General features: G+C 41.4%; 1 long non-coding RNA gene across 1 annotated transcript in view; it reads right to left on the bottom strand.

Moving 5' to 3' along the window:
• The window catches only part of LOC143998196 (uncharacterized), a 190,247-nt gene that overhangs the window by 169,236 nt on the left and 497 nt on the right, over nucleotides 1-20,514 (bottom strand). The window lies entirely within an intron of this gene.

Below are 20,514 nucleotides of genomic sequence, written 5' to 3'. Positions count from 1 at the left end.
AGTACGTCACTACCTTTACTACCTGTAATTGTTGGCCAACAATTGTGTGGCCGTGTGTATGCAAGACAAGTTTGTGCCAACACCCTTCGGACAAAATTCCACGGTTTTGTTGGCCAACAATCCAATCGTGTGTACGAAGCATAACTCAGAATAAGTGTAGAACCAATGAAATCCATGACAGATACACAGAAAGTAAAGAAGCAAGGGGATCAGCATGGGAAGAAACTCATATTTTCACACAAAGGTTAGTAAAAGGCAATTTGCACATCGCTTTCACGCGATCGTCTCCGCCACTACCGACGGCTCCGGTAAGTAGCAGAGATGACCAGAGCACGGTGGGAGGGGGCGGCCCTCTCCCGTCCACGATAAAAGTGATCTTGTAGCGAATCCGCCGATGAGACCACTTTTATCTGAAAGAGAAATGCACACCGTTACTGAAAACATGGGGTTATGGCAGCTAGCTGCTGCCATAACCCCGCTATTTAACCACTACAATACAAGGCACTTTCACCCCTTTCCTTCCCAGCCCAATTTTCAGCTTTCAGCGCTCTAGCGCTTTCAGTGACAATTGCGCGGTCATGCTACACTGTACCCAAATGAAATTGTTATCATTTTGTTCGCACAAATAGAGCTTTATTTTGGTGTTATTTATTCACGACTCTGTTTTTTTTTTTTTTGCGATATAAGCGCAAAAAAAGTGGAAATTTGGAAAAAAAACAATATTTTATTTTTTCTATTTGAAAAGAAATCCAATAAAATCACATTTTGTCATAAATTTAAGCCAAAATGTATTCTGCTACATGTTTTTGGTAAAAAAAATTCCGTTAAGTGTATAATAATTGGTTTGTGTGATCAGGGACATATGTACGCAAATGATCATGTACATATGTGTGCAGATAATCATTGGGACATGTGATTTTAGTGGGACATATGTGGGGGACATGTTTTTATTATTAGGGACATGTGTTTTTATTATTTGGGGACATGTATGTTTTGGGGACATGTGTGTTTTGGGGACATATGTGGGGACTGTGTTTGTACTGTGTGGTGTGTTGTTTGTTTACACTACACTGATGATCAGTGAGTAAAAAGCTGTAAAAAGCAGCCCATACTCACTGATCATCAGCCGGCTGCAGCGTTCTGCTCTCCTCTCCTCAGCGGTGACTTCCGTGTGAGGAGAGGAGAGCCGATTGCCTAGCAACCGGCTGTTTGTTTACATCACATGACGGCCGTGATTGGACACGGCCGTCATGTGATCAGGAGGGCCAATCACAGAGCCCTCCTGCCGATCTGAGATGTGCCGTGTCCGGGTGACACGAGCACATCGGGATCGCGCCGCTGCGCGGGCACGCGCGATCCCGCGCGCGCGCGATCCCGCTACTCCTGAAGGACGTTCCTGAACGTCCTATCAGGAGTAGACGGCTCCCACCCGGCCGTATATATGCATTGGCCGGGTGGGAAGTGGTTAACATCAAAGTACCGACGTACGGGTACGTTAATTTGCGTGAAGTGGTTAAAATAATTACAGCGCCATCATCCATGTACAGAGATAGATGGGACCAATGTCAATTATACAGTGTGTGTTTATATCACTTTAAAGAAAACTTACAAGTTAAAAGAAGAAAAATTCAAGTGTAAATTTAATCAGAGAATTAAGTCCTGATAGATCACTTCAGGATGGTCCCTTTTTTGCAGGTATAGTTATGCAAAACATGAAAAATATGTGTCTTTACTGTTTAAATTCCAGTAATACACTGTCTCATCTTGCTCTGCACATGCTCATTTGCTCTCTTTTTTTTTCTTGCACCGTGCCAAAAATGTAGAGGTCGATCTGCTGTCCGCCTAAAAAATTACTGCTGCTCAGGGGGCTCTGAGCTTCAGCAAGATGAAAGCCTCCAGCAAGTAGAAACAGGAGCAATGCTGGAGACAATGTACAGAACATACTGATTTTGGTATCATTAAGATTAATGTAGAATGCCTGTTCCTTGCTAAAGAACATTCTTTTTTATCAAGTTGTTGTGGGTAAAGTTCCACATTAAAAAAAAAAAAAAAAAAGTATTCCTAATTAAATTCTTATTAACCCTTAGTTTAACCTAATCAGTCTAATTATCTCCCTGTCTGCTATTATTATTATTTTTTTAATTAATTTTTTTATGAGTAACCTGAAGTGAAGCGCTCCACAGAATGGGGGCACATAAACAAAATTAATCAAAACCACATAAAAAAAAAAAAAAAAAAACACGTAAAACTCACACTACTATACCAATAAAGTGCAGCAAAAAAAAAAAGTGAATGTACAAATGAAAGTCTTTTTATTTTTTTATTACTCAATGAAAGTGCATAAAAGCCAGAAGCACTCAATATATATACAGTAAATTGCGAAACAAACGTGATAAAATCTTCAAGCAATCCCAATAATCCAGTGTCCACATATTAAGGCTAATTTTTTACTCCTCACCGGGATCCACCACAATTTTGCCACCACCGTGCCCAGATGGGTGTCTCCTCACCTTTACAAGATGGACCCCACTGCTAGAGTGGAGGTCAAACAGTACTTAAAGGGGTTGTAAAGGTTTGTTTTTTTATTTTTCTAAATAGGTTCCTTTAAGCTAGTGCATTCTTGGTTCACTTACCTTTTCCTTCGATTTCCCTTCTAAATGTTTTTTTTTTCTATGTTTTCTTTGTCTGAATTTTTCACTTCCTGTTCCTCCTCAGTAAGCTGTTCTGGCTGACTAAACACCGCTCGGATGATGGTGTGAAGTTTATTTTTCACTTCCTGTTCCTCCTCAGTAAGCTGTTCAGTAAGCTGTTCTGGCTGACTAAACACCGCTCGGATGATGGTGTGAAGTTTACTGAGGAGAAACCGGAAGTGAGAAATTCAGACAAAGAAAAAAAAACATTTAGAAGGGAAATCTAAGGAAAAGGTAAGTGAATCAACAATGCACTAGCTTAAAGGAACCTATTTCGAAAATAAAAAACGAAGCGTTACAACCCCTTTAAGCAGAAAAAATGTCCCCAGTAGTTAGATCCTCTTTCTGGCACAACATGCGCTCATAAGGTAGAAGCACAAGGAAAGCCTCATCGTGTAAAATGCTTCAATATTTATTAACCACTTCAGCCCCGGAAGATTTGGCTGCTGAATGGCCGGCCTTTTTTTTTTTTTGATTCGGCACTGTGTCGCTTTAACTGACAATTGCGCGGTCGTGCGACGTTGCACCCAAACAAAATTGACGTCCTTTTTTCCTCACAAATAGAGCTTTCTTTTGGCGGGATTTGATCGCCTCTGCTGGTTTTACTTTTTGTGCTAGAAACAAACAAAGAGCGTCAATTTTGAAAAAAGCGTAATATTTTGTCATTTTTGCTGTAATAAATATCCCCATTTTTTTTAAAAAAAGAGCTAAATTTTTCTCAGTTTAGGCTGATATATATTCTTTTACATATTTTTGGTAAATAAAAATCGCAACAAGCGTATATTGATTGGTTTGCGTAAAAGTTATAGCGTCTACAAAATAGGGGATAGATTTATGGCATTTTTATTTATTTTTATTTTTTTTACTATTAACGGCGGTGATCTTTTTATCGGGACTTTAACATTATGGCGGACACATCGGACACGTTTGACACATTTTTGGGACCATTGGCATTTATACAGTGATCAGTGCTATAAAAATGCACTGATTAGTGTGTAAATGTCACTGGAAGGGAAGGGGTTAATGCTAGGGGACTATCAAGGGGTTAACTGTGTTCCTTGCGTGCATTTCTAACTGTAGGGGGAGGGGACTGATCGGATCGGATCGTGATTCCTAGCTAATAGGAACTCCCGATCTGTCACGCCTCCCAGAACAGAACAGGGATTTGCGTGTTTACACACACACTTCCCTGTTCTGCCTCTCGTGCTCGCGGCCAGCATTCGTAGCGATCATCAGCCACGAGCACTGGCACCCCCGCTGTGCAGCGGGTGCGTGCCTCCGGCGGCGCACGCGCACCTGCTATCCCGATCCTGTGTGCCAACCTATAGCTACGATGGCTCGCGGGATCGTGCTGACCTGCCACAGTAAAAGTGACGGCGGCTGGTCGGCAAGGGGTTAAATAAATAAAATATTTAAATAAAGTAAAATCTCACTCACACAAAGTTTCCGAAGTGCATATGCATATTGAATACAGAGATCCACAGATGTCTATCGACAAAGATGAAATTCAAGATGGAGCCTAGTCACCGGCTAGCGTGAAGGACTGACGCGTTGCGTCCTTACTGGACTTTCTCAAAGAGGCTTTGAGAAAGTCCGGTAAGGGCGCAACATGTCAGGTGGGTGTCAGGTGTATACATATACAGTGCCTTGGGAAAGTATTCGGCCCCCTTGAACTTTTCAACCTTTTGCCACATTTCAGGCTTCAAACATAAAGATATAAAATTTTAATTTTTTGTGAAGAATCACCAACAAGTGGGACACAATTGTGAAGTGGAACAAAATCTATTGGATTTTTGAAACTTTTTTAACTAATAAAAAAATGAAAAGTGGGGCGTGCAAAATTATTCGGCCCCCTTGCGTTAATACTTTGTAGAGCCACCTTTTGCTGCGATTACAGCTGCAAGTCGCTTGGGGTATGTCTCTATCAGTTTTGCACATCGAGAGACTGAAATTCTTGCCCATTCTTCCTTGCAAAACAGCTCGAGCTCAGTGAGGTTGGATGGAGAGCGTTTGTGAACAGCAGTTTTCAGCTCTTTCCACAGATTCTCGATTGGATTCAGGTCTGGACTTTGACTTGGCCATTCTAACACCTGGATAAGTTTATTTGTGAACCATTCCTTTGTAGATTTTGCTGTATGTTTGGGATCATTGTCTTGTTGGAAGATAAATCTCCGTCCCAGTTTCAGGTCTTTTGCAGACTCCAACAGGTTTTCATCCAGAATGGTCCTGTATTTGGCTGCATCCATCTTCCCTTCAGTTTTAACCATCTTCCCTGTCCCTGCTGAAGAAAAGCAGGCCCAAACCATGATGCTGCCACCACCATGTCTGACAGTGGGGATGGTGTGTTGAGGGTGATGAGCTGTGTTGCTTTTACGCCAAACATATCGTTTTGCATTGTGGGCAAAAAGTTGGATTTTGGTTTCATCTGACCAGAGCACCTTCTTCCACATGTTTGGTGTGTCTCCCAGGTGGCTTGTGGCAAACTTTAGACGAGACTTTTTATGGATATCTTTGAGAAATGTCTTTCTTCTTGCCACTCTTCCATAAAGGCCAGATTTGTGCAGTGTACGACCGATTGTTGTCCTATGGACAGACTCTCCCACCTCAGCTGTAGTTCTCTGCAGTTCATCCAGAGTGATCATGGGCCTCTTGGCTGCATCTCTGATCAGTCTTCTCCTTGTCTGAGCTGAAAGTTTAGAGGGACGGCCAGGTCTTGGTAGATTTGCAGTGGTCTGATACTCCTTCCATTTCAAAATGATCGCTTGCACAGTGCTCCTTGGGGTGTTTAAAGCTTAGGAAATCTTTTTGTATCCAAATCCGGCTTTAAACTTCTCCACAACAGTATTACGGACCTGCCTGGTGTGTTCCTTGGTCTTCATGATGCTCTCTGCGCTTTCAACAGAACCCTGAGACTATCACAGAGCAGGTGCATTTATACAGAGACTTGATTACACACAGGTGGATTCTATTTATCACCATCAGTCATTTAGGACAACATTGGATCATTCAGAGATCCTCGCTGAACTTCTGGAGTGAGTTTGCTGCACTGAAAGTAAAGGGGCCGAATAATTTTGCACGCACCACTTTTCAGTTTTTTATTTGCTAAAAAAGTTTAAAATATCCAATAGATGTCGTTCCACTTCACAATTGTGTCCCACTTGTTGGTGATTCTTCACAAAAAATAAAAATTTTATATCTTTATGTTTGAAGCCTGAAATGTGGCAAAAGGTTGAAAAGTTCAATGGGGCCGAATACTTTCGCAAGGCACTGTATATATATATATATATATATATATATATATATATATATATATTTATTTATTTATTTTTTAATATAATTTAATAATTACATTGATATTACATTAAATTTAATATTAAATTATATTGAATTAGTTAAAAAAATGTATTTAAATATTTAAATTTAAATACATTTAAAAATGTAATTATTTTAATATTAAAAGGGGGACAACCCAAAATTTGGGATTTTCTTTTACTTTCAATGATAATGGTAAACAGGACAAATAGGAAGTATCTCCTTAATGAGGGGCACAGACAGCAATACGAACTCACAAGTATTCTAATCCCTCTGCACTCTATCAAAAAAAAAGAAAAAAAAAAGTGTTGTCTTTAGTTATACTTTAATATTAAATTCAATAAAATAAATGTCATATTAAATTAAATACATTAAAAAAAAAAAAAAATGTAAATAAAACATTTAGAATAATGCCACTCTCTGCCACTCCACTCTCTCCTCCTATCAGCATGCCCCTTGTGCTGCAACACAACTGATTGTTTTCTTTCTTTCCCCTCCACCACTGTGCTGTACAGAGACTACAAGGGGCTCATTCCAATTAAGGTACTTACACTACATGTATTTAAAAATTCACATTTAATGATGCATTTAAATATTTATATTGAAATTAATTAAAAATGTACACGAGATGAATGTAATTTAATATTAAAATGATTATGGCATTTAATGCAATATTATATTAAACTCAAATAATAATAATAATAATAAAATAATAATGTTTAAATTAAAGATTTAAATTTAAATATATTTAAAAGTAAAATGAATGTTAAAGTTACTAATAAATTCAATAAAATGTAATATTAAATGAAATACATAAAACAAAATAATTAAATAAAACAGAATGATTACATTGGTTCTATCATTTTATTTTAGTTTTTTTTGCAGCTACGTCGAGTTCAGCTTGAATGGGTAAAAGAAAATCAGATCTGCATCCTTGTTCTGAGTCAGTAATTCAGAAAGCAGTGAAGCCAGAGACAGCCAGGAAACTAGTATTTTTTAGAAGGAGGTCAGCAGTGGTAGTATTTCCTTTAGCACCCGGCCTTTCATTTGTTCAGAGCTCTGCTATGCTGCTCTTTGCTCCAGTTTAGCATTCTAGCCAAGGTATGTATCCCCGCAGTGACCCCCCGTGTACAGTCTATCTGCCCCGGAGATTGCACACACTGGGGTGCAATGAATAATTATAATGCATTTAACACAGTTAATCAATACCTTGCCCTTGCCTGCCCTAGTTACACGTTTCCCCCCATTACAATCATTGATCAGGAGATATTTCTCTGTCTTGGGATGACAAATATTCAGGTTTCATCAATAAAGTGTTGGGCAGCCATCAGCAAATTCCATTTGGAGCCTTTCCACATACACTATATTACCAAAAGTGCATTACACGCACATGGATGTTAATGGCATCCCAGTCTTAGTCCGTAGGGTTCAGTATTGAGTTGGCCCACCCTTTGCAGCTTTAACAGCTTCAACTCTTCTGGGAAGGCCGTCCACAAGGTTTAGGAGATGTGTCTATGGAAATGTTTGACCATTCTTTCAGAAGATCATTTGTGAGGTCAGGCACTGATGTTGGATGAGAAGGCCTGGCTCGCAGTCCCTGCTCTAATTCATCCCAAAGATATTCCATCAGGTTGAGGTCAGGACTCTGTGCAGGCCAGTCAAGTTCCTCCACCTCAAACTCGCTCATCCATGTCTTTATGGACCTTGCTTTGTGCACTGGTGCGCAGCCATGTTGGAACAGGAAGGGGTCATCCCAGAACTGTTCCCACAAAAACTGTTACCACCAAATGATTTGGACCAGCGCACAAAGCAAGGTCCATAAAGACATGGATGAGCGAGTTTGGGGTGGAGGAACTTGACTGGCCTGCACAGAGTCCTGACCTCAACCCAACAGAACACCTTTGGAATGAAGGTCCACATCACTGCCTGACTTCACAAATGCGCTTCTGGAAGAATGGTCAGACATACCCATAGACACACTCCTAAACCTTGTGGACGGCCTTCCCAGAAGAGTTGAAGCTGTTATAGCTGCAAAGGGTGGGCCAACTCAATATTGAACCCTACGGACTAAGCCCTTGTACACACGGTCGGACATTCTGACAACCAAATCCGGATTTTGTCCGAAACTGTTGCATACACACGGTCGGACAAAGTTGTCGGACAATCCGTTCGTTCAGAACGTGATGGATGAGCAAGTTTGGGGTGGAGGAACTTGACATGCCTGACGAAGGGGTCCTGCGAGGCTTCCGAAACATTGCACTTTCTCTCGTGATGTGATCATTCTGCAATAAAAACTGTTGGATAACATTTGAGGATCGGTGGTGTGCTGGCGAATATGTGCATTCACTGGAACTAGGGGGCCAAGTCCAACCCCTGAAAAACAACCCCCCACCATAATCCCCCCTCCACATTGGGACCAGTGCACAAAGCAAGGTCCATAAAGACATGGATGAGCGAGTTTCGGAGGGGGGCAGTGGGATTGGATTTGATTCAGTTTAATTGAATTCAATTGGACCGAATTCTGAAAATTCGAATTCAAATTCTTTTTCGATTCAAATGCAGCTGCTGAATTGTTCACATCTAAGAACTGCAATATGTTTCCATTTCATATTCGTTTCCAAGTTCAAATCAAATTCAACTTATTTCAGACAAATTCGATTTCGTTATTTGTCGACCTTCCTTATTATCGTCACTCAGAATTTGGATACATTCAAATTTCCGCATAACGAAACACTCGCCCAAATTTTGTTTCGGAACAAAGCTAATTGCACATGTCTACTGGCGAATTCTCAGTAGGTACAAAACTCCAAGTGTGGCAAGAGCCCAACAATACTCAGATACTTTCACCAGGATCTAGCTGCACCGTGATTTCAGATCTGTAAGCCCTTGTACACACGGTCGGACATTCCGACAACCAAATCCATCGGATTTTTTCCGACAACAAAATCCATCGGATTTTTTCCGACGGAATTTGTCCGAAACTGGTGCTGCATATACACGGTCAGACAAAGTTGTCGGAAAATCCGATCGTTCGTGACGTGATGACGTTCGTTCGTTGCGACGGGACTACGTTGCGGCTAGTAGCCAATAGCTTTGGTCTCGTAATTTGATCTGAGCATGCGTGGCACTTTGTCAGATCGGAATTCTCTACAAACGATTGGATCATGTTGTCGGAAAATTTTATATCCAGCTCTCAAACTTTGTTGGTCGGACATTCCGACGGAAAAAGTCCGATGTAGCCCACACACGGTCGGATTATCCGACAACATGGTCCGATCTGACCTTTTCCGTCGGAATTTCCGACCATGTGTACAAGGGCTTAGAAGCAAAGGACTTGAGAGGCCACTTTTGCTTCATGGAACCAAAACCTGCCTAGATGTAAGGATATGAGGAATTTACTATACGACAGGGAGCAGCAAGTTGGGGGAGGGGCAGACTGTAAAGGGAGTATAAAACTGGCCATACACCTATAGATTATCTGCAGATTTTCTGTGGTCAGATGGAAAAAGTGGAAGATTCCTTCAACCTCTGCGGTTTTTATTTTTTGCGCTATAAACAAACATAGAGCAACAATTTTGAAAAAAAAAACACATTATTTTTAACTTTTTGCTATAATAAATATCCCTAAAAAATATATAAAAAATACATTTTTTCTCCTCAGTTTAGGCCGATACGTATTCTTCTACAAATTTTTAGTAAAAAAAAAAAATCGCAATAAGCGTTTATTGATTGGTTTGCACAAACGTTATAGCGTCTACAAAATAGTTATTTTTTTAATGCCAATTTTATTATTCTTTTTTTTTTTTTAAATAGTAATGGCGGCGATCTGCGATTTTTATCGGGACTGCGACATTATGGCGGACTCATCGGACAGTTTTGACACATTTTTGGGACCATTGTCATTTTTACAGCGATCAGTGCTAGAAAATTGCACTGATTACTGTAAAAATGACACTGGCAGTGAAGGGGTTAACCACTAGGGAGCTAGGGAGGGGTTAAGTGTGTCCTGGGGAGTGATTCTAACTGTGGGGGGGGGCGTGGCTATGAATGACACTTTACTGATCACCGCTCCCGATCACAGGGAGCTATGATCAGTGGCAGTGTCACTAGGTAGAACGGGGAGATGCTTGTTTACATTAGTACTTCAGCACCGTGAGACGATCGCGGGTATCCCCACGGACATCGCGGGACCCACGATCCTACTCACGGAGCTCCCGTCAGGGTAGCGCGTGTCCCACCCGCGGCACGCACGTGACCATACGGCAGCAAATTCAAAGGGACGTACCTGTACGCCCATTTGCCTAGCCGTGCCATTCTGCCGACGTAAATGTACATGCAGCATTCAGCAAGTGGTAGAGGGTTCTTTACTGTAAGAGTGGCAAGGATGTGGAGTTCCCTTCCACAGGCGGTGGTCTCAGCGAGGAGCATCGATAGTTTCATGAAACGATTAGATAAGCACCTGAACGACTGCAACATACAGGGATATACAATGTAATATTGACATATAATCACACACATGGGTTGGACTTGATGGACTTTTTTCAACCTCACCTACTATCTATGTAACTATGTAACGCATCACAAAAATGTAAATGGATCCTATGGGCAAAATCAAGCTAGTGCATGCATGCTAAATAATGTATGTATTACTAATAATGTATTTATTACCTCTCACAGAGATCGCAATACACCCCCCTGACTAGAGCCTGGACAAGGGGTGGGCAGGAGGAGCAGCTGCCCCGGACGCAGAAAAGCAAGGGGACGGAGAATGGAGAATGAGGGCAGTAAACTCATTCTACAGCATGTTGTACCAGTGGAGGAGGGGAATGCCGTTCCACATCCTGTCCCGGTACTGCCCCTGACAATGCCTTCGCCTGCATTTCTCTCCAGAAGAACGGCACCATCTTTGTTTAGACATCATTCAGGGTCAGGATCTACTTTTCTGGCCTGAGGTTCTGGCTGAGAATCATGTAAATCCTGGTGCTTGTTGCACTTCTCAGCTGTGTTCACGAATGTCTGACACAGATCAGGATTTTTTCATTTGATATCATCTGGTAAGTTGTAATTTTCTTCCCGTTTCCTTTTCTCGTATTTTTATAAATAGTCCCCAATGTAGCAGCGTGCCGAAAGCAGACAGCGGCACCGATCGTTACAGCTCGACACAACATTTTCTATTTTCCGTGCCTGTTTACCAGCAGATTTTGCTATGAAATATTAATTGATATTTTCACTCTCCAGCATCTGCCGGATACACTTGCTGAGGAATTCACCAAAAACTCACCAATCCGAGTCCTTAAATTCGTGTTAAACCCGAAAGCAACAGTTACATAGTTAGTCAGGTTGAAAAAAGACACAAGTCCATCCAGTTCAACCTTCAATCATTTATTATTTTGCAGCTTACCGATTGGCTGCATTTTTTTTTTTTTTAGGCTTTCATTCTTCTATTTTCATCTGGCGATTGGCTGCATTCTTTTTTTTATTTTTTTTTTGGCTTTCTTTCTTCTATTTTCATCTGGCGATCCAGCCAGCTAGTCTGTTGTTTTTCACACGTTCAAGCTCTCAAGCAGAATGTAATCACATTACATGAATGAGACAAACCACTTAACACTGACAGGGGTGGTTACAATGATCAGCTTTTATTTATTCATGCACAACCTTTATCCCAAAAGGGAAAAAAAAATAAAAATGGTTTGCTGTAACTGATTATAAAGTGTGAACTGTGGTTTGGCTTCTATTTGTTAGGGGGGGGAGATTTTCTTGGCACACTTTGGACCCCTTAGTACCAATTGAGCATCGTTTAAACCCCACGGCCTACCTGAGTATTGTTACTGACCATGTCCATCCCTTTATGACTACGGCCGCGTACACACGATCAAATTGTCCGGCGTACTTAGTCCGACAAACAATCCGGCGGATAGTCTGGCGGACTTTCTACCGAACGGACTTGGCCACACACGGACACACATAGTCCGGCGTTTGCTAGCGCGATGACGTACAGCACGTACGACGGGACTAGAAAAAGGAAGTTCAATAGCCAGTAGCCAATAGCTTCCTTCTCGTACTTGCTTCTGAGCATGCGTCATTCTTAGTCCACCAGACTAGCATACTCACGAACGTATTGTCCACTGAGAAAGTCAGCTGAAGCCCACACATGATCGGATTGTCCGGTGAAATACGTTTCGGCTGACTAAGTACGCTGGACAATTCGATCGTGTGTACACGGCATTCAGTGTCCCCATCTTCTGATGGCTCTTTCCAGCAGGATAATGCCCCATGTCACAAAGCTCCAATCATCTCACCACTGGACAATGAGGTCCCTGTACTCCAATGGCCTCCACACTCACCACATATCCTCCAATAGAGAACCATTTGGATGTGGTGGAATGGGAGATTGGCCTCATGGACGCGCAGCCAACAAATCTGCAGCAACTGCATGATGCCATCGTGTCACTATGGAGCAAAATCTCTGAGGAATGTCTTCAACACCTTGTTGAATCTATGCCACCAAGAATGAAGGCCAAAAGGGGTCCAACCCGGTACTAGTAAGGTGTACCTAATAAAGTGAGGGTACATTTCTATGAAAATGTATTGACAATAATTATTTATTTTTACTCTGTATTCCAAAGGCTTTTTTTATTTATTTTTTATTTTGTGGCCAGCAACAGAGGACTAGAGGCTCCTCCTGCTTATGTTTCCCTGCAGACAGGCTGGGAGAGAGCTGGGTCATGTGACAGCTGAATATCGATTAGGAAAAAGCAACTTAGATGTTTTTGTTTTTTTATTAAAATAATTAGTGCCGTCATCCACATACAGAAATAGAAGGGACAATGTAAATTAAACAGTATCACTTTAGTAGTATCACTTTAAGAAAATTGTATACTGAGACATACACTATATAACCAAAAGTATTGGGACGTCTGCCTTTACACACACATGAACTTTAATGGCATCCCAGTCTTAGTCCATAGGGTTCAATATTGAGTTGGCCCAACCCATTGCAGCTATAACAGCTTCAACTCTTCTAGGGAGGCCGTCCACAAGGTTTAGGAGTGTATCTATGGGAATGTTTGACCATAAAATATCGACCACCACTTACGATTAAAAAATCTTGGCCCCACCCACTACCATGTCTTGTCCACAGCTCAAAAGTGTGGCGCTACAGCCCCTATGCTCCATGTGGAGTGTAGTAGACTCCCATTGTCCCAATACCGCAGTTGCACAAGCTGTCAGCAGAAACATCCAAATAATAGAAGGTCAGCACCTGGGTGCAGTACACAAAGTGCTGACGTGTTTCCACCCTTACGGGTCTTAGTCTTTGCTATGACTAAGGTCCGTAAGGGTGGAAACACATTTGCATTTGTTTGTTTAGTGGGTACCTTTGTAATAATCTATGTAATAAAAAAATATTTTATGTGCATCATTAGGTGCCGACATTTTTACATGTTTTACAATGGCCAATAGCTATGATAGCATACCTCTCTGGCCAATTGTAAGGCCAGGAATAGGAAGGGCACACCTAAATGCCCGCTTTCACTATCTCCTACCTGTTTATGGTTACCCAGGGTCACATTCAGATTTCTTCAAAGTTTTTTTTTCTTAAGGCCCCTTTCACACATGCGGATGATATGTCTGTATTTCATCCATCCGTTTGTGGATGAAATACGGGCATACATTCATCCCTATGGGATAGCGGGTGTCTGCGGATGAACATCCGCAGACACCCGATTTCCTCCGCCTCCGCAACAGTCCGATTCTGCAGACGGAGGAAAATCCTATTTTTCTATCCGTCTGCAGAGCGGATCGGATGAACACGGACACACAGTCCGTGCTCATCCGATCCCCATAGAGGAGAGCGGAGAGCTGACAGGGCGGGCCCTGCATAGTGTCCGCAGCCAGCTCAGCGGGGACAACGGAGCGATCCCCGCTGAGCGAGCGGATCATCACGGGGCGGATCAGTGAAAGAGGCCTAATTCGGTACACACGATTATATAATGTTTTCAAATTTCAGGACGATTTTCTGGGATAAGAAACATGATTGCAGAAATGCAATCTTTTAATGTAACCAACTGCTTCTCAGATCATGACCATTTTGTTGAATCTATCAGCTTGCATACAAAGTCAAGATAGTTTTTTATTTAATTTTTTTATATAACATCATATGGCACCATCAACTCCCTGTAGAAAACAATTAATGATATCAGCCCGGATCACAACGATGTACAAAATGAAAACTAATTTCCCCTTTTATATTCTAGGAACCAGCAGAACAAGGAAAACTGTTTCTGATTGGTTCCTTCCCATAGTTTTGCATTGCCTTGTTCAATAAGCCTCTATATAGATAAAAAGTTTATTTTTTTGAAGGACAATTGACCATGAAGTTCATCAGTTTTCACAATTTCCAGCAAGGAAGGTAAAACAGATACCTCCCTCCTATTCCGTGGAACTATAGCTAGTTTTGTTGACTCACATCTATACTGACATACCATCTTTAGCATTCCATAGACATTTCCTACATGTATAAAGAACTTTTTAGATACCAACTCAATACATACTGTACAGATCATAGAATTTAACATACTAAAAAGATATTTTATTACTTATAAATATTAAGATTTCATACAATTGCATATATCCAATGTTACAATGTACCATATTTATACATATAACCTCCAGCAAGAACTGAACAAGCTCAAGATATCCTCACATTCTATGCAAAGCAGGTTATTTCTATTCGATTGAAGCTTATTCCTGCAGTGAGATAAAGATAAGGCTTAACACGTTTCCCAGATCATAGCTTTGCTTCATGATATATGTGGTAAAAAACATGCAACCAGGATCATGAGATACCAAATTGGTCACCATGGATGTTTACACAGAAGAGGTTCTCGGATACCAGTTTCTTATAAGGCTTCAATATGTCTGCTAAGCTTATATAATAATACGGTAATCACCAAAGATCTTGATAGAGCAAGTTGGTGGCCATGGACACAAAGGGGTTCTTGGATGTCCATCTCATATAGGGCTTCAAAACGTCTGCCAAGCTTATATGGTAATCACCAAAGATCTTGATATACCAAGTTGGTGGCCATGGTCATGGACATAAATGGGGTTCTGGGACACCAATCTCATATAGGGGTTCAGTAAGTCTGCTAAGCTTATATAATAATCACCAGGATTTTGAGATACCAAGCTGATGGCCTTGGCCATGGACATAAACGTTTTCTGGGACATCAATTTCATATAGGGCTTCAATAAGTCGGCTGAGCTTATATAATATTCACCAAGCTCTTGATATACCAAGTTGGTGGCCATGGCCATAGGACAGAAAAGGGTTTCTGAGACATCAGTCTTATATAGGGCTTCAATAAGTTTGCTAAGCTTATATAATATTTACCAAGATATTGCTAGAGCAAGTCAGTGGCCATGGCAATGGACACAAAAGGATTCTTGGATGCCCATCTAATACAGGTCTTCAACACTCTGCCAATCTTATATATTAATCACCAAAGACCTTGATATATCAAGTTGGTGGCCATGGTCATGGACACAAATGGGGTTCTGGGACACCAATCTCATATAGGGGTTCAGTAAGTCTGCTAAGCTTATATAATAATCACCAGGATTTTGAGATACCAAGCTGATGGCCTTGGCCATGAACCTAAAAGTTTTCTGGGACATCAATTTCATATAGGGCTTCAATAAGTCTGCTGAGCTTATATAATATTCACCAAGCTCTTGATATACCAAGTTGGTGGCCATGGCCATAGGACAGAAAAGGGTTTCTGAGACATCAGTCTTATATAGGGCTTCAATAAGTTTGCTAAGCTTATATAATATTTACCAAGATATTGCTAGAGCAAGTCAGTGGCCATGGCAATGGACACAAAAGGATTCTTGGATGCCCATCTAATACAGGTCTTCAACACTCTGCCAATCTTATATATTAATCACCAAAGACCTTGATATATCAAGTTGGTGGCCATGGTCATGGACACAAATGGGGTTCTGGGACACCAATCTCATATAGGGGTTCAGTAAGTCTGCTAAGCTTATATAATAATCACCAGGATTTTGAGATACCAAGCTGATGGCCTTGGCCATGAACCTAAAAGTTTTCTGGGACATCAATTTCATATAGGGCTTCAATAAGTCTGCTGAGCTTATATAATATTCACCAAGCTCTTGATATACCAAGTTGGTGGCCATGGCCATAGGACAGAAAAGGGTTTCTGGGACATCAGTCTTATATAGGGCTTCAATAAGTTTGCTAAGCTTATATAATATTTACCAAGATATTGCTAGAGCAAGTCAGTGGCCATGGCAATGGACACAAAAGGATTCTTGGATGCCCATCTAATATAGGCCTTCAAAAAGTCTGCCAATCTTATATATTAATCACCAAAGACCTTGATATACCAAGTTGGTGGCCATGATCATGGACACAAATGGGGTTCTGGGACACCAATCTCATATAGGGGTTCAGTAAGTCTGCTAAGCTTATATAATAATCGGCAGAATTTTGAGATACCAAGCTGATGGCCTTGGCCATGGACATAAAAGTTTTCTGGGACATCAATTTCATATAGGGCTTCAATAAGTCTGCTGAGCTTATATAATATTCACCAAGCTCTTGATATACCAAGTTGGTGGCCATGGCCATAGGGCAGAAAAGGGTTTCTGAGACATCAGTCTTATATAGGGCTTCAATAAGTTTGCTAAGCTTATATAATATTTACCAAGATATTGCTAGAGCAAGTCAGTGGCCATGGCAATGGACACAAAAGGATTCTTGGATGCCCATCTAATACAGGTCTTCAAAAAGTCTGCCAATCTTATACATTAATCACCAAAGACCTTGATATACCAAGTTGGTGGCCATGGCCATGGACAATAATGGAGTTCTGGGACACCAGTCTCATTAAGGATCTGCTATGTTATGTGAAATTCACCAAGATTTTGCTAGAGCATGTTGATGGCAATAACAATGAACACAAATGGATTCTTGGATGCCCATCTTATATAAGTCTTTAAAAAGTCTGCCAAGCTTATATATTTATTACCTAAGACCTTGATACACCAAGTTGGTGGCCATGGTCATGGGCATAAATGGTATTCTGGGACACCAATCCCATATAGGGCTTCACCAAGTCTGTTACGCATATATAATATTCACCAATATCTTGATATACCAAGCTGATGGCCTTGGCCATAGACATAAAAGTCTTCCTGGAAATCAATCTCATATAGCGCTTCAATATGTCTGCTGAGCTTATATAATATTCACTAAGATATCAATATACCAAGCCGATGAACATGGCTATGCACACAAAGGGGTTCTTGGATGCCCATTGTGACAGACCTACTCGGTCCCAGCTAGGTCTGTCACACCCATCTCATATAGAGCCCCAATAAGTCTGCTGAGCTTATTTATTATTCACAAATAATTTGATATACCAATGTGGTGGCCAAAATGATATTATCTGTGAACTTTTTAACTCTAAGATAGATATATGTAGCAAGATCCTGGTTCACTCCATAATGCCCCACACAAAGGAATGTAGTAACTGCTCCAGAAATGTCCTGCCAAAAGGATAGATCCCCCATGCTATAATATAATAACTATTTATAATACTGTTGTGTGAGCTCAACCCAGCAGTTGAACTCAACCCACTGTTGTTGTTTGACCTTAACCGAGCAAACAAGGAAAGGGGGGGGGGTACATTTTACTCCCCTCACCCACCTTCAGGAAATCATAAAATATATTTTGGGGGGGTACATTTTCCAAGAATGATGCCCCCCTTCTCCCCTTACCCTTGTACCCATGTAGGAGACACAGGAGGACCATCGGGAGCTGGCTGCTAGGACCTGGAAGGGTTAGCGTACCCCTGGTGATGTCGGCAAAGAAGATGGCACCTCTGGACAACACTGATTCACTGGTCAGGTAAGACTGTTATTTGAGCTCAACCCAGCAAACAAGATAAGAGGTAACAGGAAATGTTCCTCTTTGACCACTCTGACTGTAAAGAATCCTTTCTATCACTGTAAAAACATCTTTAACATCTTTCCCTAATACATAATTGATGTTCCACTGTCCTCTGTACAGTCCTTAGATAAAAAAATACAATTTCCAAGTATGATGACTCTCTCTCTCCCTCTTTTGAAGTCTCTCAAGATACCCATCTCAGATGGCTTTGGAACTATGCTGGAGACATTGCTCATGCACAGAGGAACACCATCGGGGCATGGCTGCTAGGACCTGGAAGAGTTAGCCTGTGCCTGATTATACCATCAAAAAAGATGGTGCCACTGGACAGCACTGTTTCACTGGGCAGAGGAGAATTTCATTTGAGCTCAAACCTACAAACAAGGTAAGGGGGGATTACGTTTTTTCTCCCCCCACCTTCTGGAAATCACATTTTTTTGGGGTGGGGGGGTGGGGGTGGGATATGTTTTTCAAGAATAATTTCCCCCTGGGATAACCATATCTCCCATCACAGGTGGCTTTGGAACTATGTAGGAGACACTCCGCATATGAAGAGGAGCACCAATGGGGGCCGGCCGCTAGAACCTGAAAGAGTCAGCCTGCCCCTGATTATACCATCAAAAAAGATGGTGCCACTGGACAACACTGTTTGGATACAAAATACATTTTCCAAGTATGTTACCCCCCCCTCCCGTTTTGAAGCCTCTCAAGATACCCACGTCGCCCATCTCAGATGGCTATGGAACTATGTTGGAGACACTGCACATGCACAGAGGTGCCTTATCAGGAGGCTGGCTACTAGGACCTGGAGGAGTTAGCCTGACCCTGTTGATACCATCCAAAAAGATGGTGCAACCGGAAATACACTGTTTCACTGGGTGACAATGTTGTTTGAGCTCAACCCTGCAAAAAAGGTAAGGGGGGGGATTATGGGAGAAATTTTTTTAAAACACTCTGACTGTAAAGAATATTTCCCTTATAGTTAATTGATGTTCCCTTGTCCTTAGATACAAAATACCTTTTCCAGGTATGATAATCCCCCTCTCATTCTTCTCTTTTGAAGTCTCTTGAGATGCCCATGTCGCCCATCTCAGATGGCTATGGGACTATGCTGGAGACACTGCACATGCGCAGAGGAGCCCCATTGGGGGCTGGCTGCTAGGACCTAGAAGAGTCAGCCTGCCCCTGAATATATATATCAAAAAAGATGGTGCCACTGGACAACACTGTTTAGATACAAAATACATTTTCCAAGTATTATGACTCCCCTCCACCTCCCCTTTTGAAGTCTCTCGAGATATCCATGTCGGTCATCTCAGATGGCTATGGAACTATGCTGGAGACACTGCACATGCGCAGAGGAGCACCATTGGGGGCTGGCTGCTAGAACCTGGAAGAGTCAGCCTGCCCCTGATTATACCAATCAAAAAAGATGGTGCTACTGGACAACACTGTTTCACCGGGCAGGTGCCAATGCTTATTATCAATCTTGCAAACATGGTAAGGTGGGGATTAAGGAGACAAGTTTTTTTTTAACCACTCTGACGGTAAAGAATCCTTTCCTTCCCTGCAAAAACATCTTTCCCTAATATGTAATTGATGTCCCCCTGTCCTCCATACAGTCCTTAGATTTAAAAAAAAAATATTATATTACTAAATGAGCCCATATCTTTATTTTCCATGTCTGTGTTCATCCGTATAAATTAGATTACCTCTAAGCCGTAGCTCATTTCCATGACATGTGCATGTCACTTAGAGCAGCCAGTGACCAGATCCTCCAAAACACCTGCAAAAAATCTCATCGCCATGTATCAACACAAACACGCACCAACGAAAAAAAAAAAAATAATTACAGGGTTCTCCATCCTACTTTTTTTTATCTTATTATTTTTATCTTGTGTTTTCCTTAAAACAGAAATCCCATGCTTTCACTCGGACCAATTTAGCTAAAAGACAAATCCCATGGACGCTGTTTGTTTTCAAACCACCATGACTACCGGCTCAGTTCCTGCGTCTTATCTCCATCCCAGCCTGACAAGCTGTGAAATGAGCAGCGACAGACTACAGCGGCTTAAAGGAATAAAAAAAAAAAAAAAATGGGGAAAAAAATAAATAATATGAAGGTAACGGAGTCTTCTCTAATGTACGTAAAAGTATTGCAGCGTCCAAGCGGCTCGGCACAGCTGCACTGCTAAAAGCACGACGTTCTCGTCAATATTGCGTGATGGATAGCGCCTAGTCCCTACCAGCTGTCAATTAAATACTTTTACATATGATTTTCCTGCCGGATTTGCCTAGGGCTTGACTTAACCCTTACTGTACTTAATCTGTGCACTAAGCATAATCGGGAAGACTGCAAAGCCATAGCTGCAGTAGTTGCATATAAAAAAAAAAAAAAGATACACAATAATAATAATAATTGCTACATAATAATTATCAAAAAATAAAATAAAAAAATGGCACTGACTGCACGTCTGCCATCCAAACTGTACCATGCTGTAGGAGGCTTAGCGACTAGACGAGACGTTA

The sequence above is a fragment of the Lithobates pipiens genome, unplaced genomic scaffold (genome assembly GCF_037356315.1).
Source record: "Lithobates pipiens isolate NorthernLeopardFrog02 unplaced genomic scaffold, aLitPip1_a1.2 Scaffold_19, whole genome shotgun sequence".
Lineage (NCBI taxonomy): Eukaryota > Metazoa > Chordata > Amphibia > Anura > Ranidae > Lithobates > Lithobates pipiens.
The sequence above is the reverse complement of the archived record's forward strand: the minus strand, read 5'-3'. Positions and strand labels throughout refer to the sequence as shown.